Genomic DNA, 1,561 nt, shown 5'->3' with positions numbered 1-1,561 from the left:
AGGGAACAGATTACAAGGAACTATATGTGACCTCCTCCCTGGGGGACGGACAACAGAAAAGTGGGTGAAGGGAGATGTCAGACAGGGCAAGATATGACAAAATAATAATTTATAAACTATCAAGGGCTCATGAGGGAGTGGGGAGGGGGGAGGGAGGGGAAAAATGAGGACCTAATGCCGGGGGCTTAAGTGGAGAGGAAATGTTTTGAGAATGATGAAGGCAATGAATGAACAAATGTGCTTTACACAATTGATGTCTGTATGGATTGTGATAAGAGTTGTATGAGCCCCTAATAAAATGATTTTTAAAAAAGAGAGAGAATGATGAGGGCAAAGGAATGTATACATGTCCTTTACACAACTGATGTATGTATGGATTGTAATAAGAGTTGTATGAGCCCCAATAAAATGATTAAAATTTTTAAAAAATATTACACAGAAAAAAATTTGCCATTGCAACATTTTTTACACATACAAGTTCAGTGTGATTATGTTCATCATGTTGAGCAAGTGTCACCACTATGTCTTTTCAAATTTTTCTTTCACTCAGAACAGTAGCCCAGAGCACCCTAAGCAATGATTTCATCTGTCTGTATCCGCCCACTCCCCCACCTGCCCCCAGAGTTTTGAACCATTTCACAATTAACATATATCTTTCATTTTACATTTGTTGTTATGTGCTATCGAGTTCGTTCTGACCCATTGTGACCCTATGCAAAACTGAAGGAAAGACTGCCTGGTCTTGCACCATTCTCACAACTGTCCTTTTGCCTGAGCAACTGCAGCCAATAGGTTGAACCAACCCCTCATGGCCCTTCCTCTCTTCTGCTGTCCCTCCACTTTCCCAAGCTTAATGTCCTTCTGCAGTTTTTATCTAGGCAAGTATAAAGGCGCTATTAATCAACTCATGAAATTGGTCACCACCAAAAACAAAAGAACAAAAAACAGCTTCCCTTTGTGGCAGTAAGTGATGCGTGCTTTCTTTTTTATTAGGTTGATCGTTAATCAAATATTAAACTAAAATGACGGTTCTTGCTTAAATAAAATTCTTGATGGTCACAGGAGCAAATGAAGGAGGAAGGAGAGAGAGTGGAGTACATCCTGGCCCACCAAGCCTGAAGATGATATTTCTGCTCAGAGTAGCCAATGCACAGAGAGGACCATAGAGCCGGCCCTACTATGAGACACAACGTCCCTCCGTGACCCATAGCACTACGAAGGACAACACTGGAGACAGAGTGCGGGAACTGTGCCCGATCTGACCCCACCACACCAAGGCGAAACACTAAGGGCATGCAACAGAACAGCAAAGGGATCAGAGTAATGAAGTCCCCGGGGAATGTAAAAACAGACTTTGGGGTCAGGGCATGTCACCCCATCAGACTCATCAGAAAACCCTCCTAAATGTCAACAAACAGATCTTGAATTATTTATAGGTTTTTCTGTTTTATTGTTTTTTTGTTTTCTTGTGTTGCTCTGTCTTGTTTTTGTGCATATCTCTGCATGTCTATCTAGATAAGAACCATCTGGAAGAGAAAAAGGGGCCCAAGGTTCCGGGGGG

Source organism: Echinops telfairi, unplaced genomic scaffold (assembly GCF_000313985.2).
Source record: "Echinops telfairi isolate 266 unplaced genomic scaffold, ASM31398v2 ScPeMD7_19;HRSCAF=73, whole genome shotgun sequence".
Taxonomy (NCBI): Eukaryota; Metazoa; Chordata; class Mammalia; order Afrosoricida; family Tenrecidae; genus Echinops; species Echinops telfairi.
The sequence above is the reverse complement of the archived record's forward strand: the minus strand, read 5'-3'. Positions refer to the sequence as shown.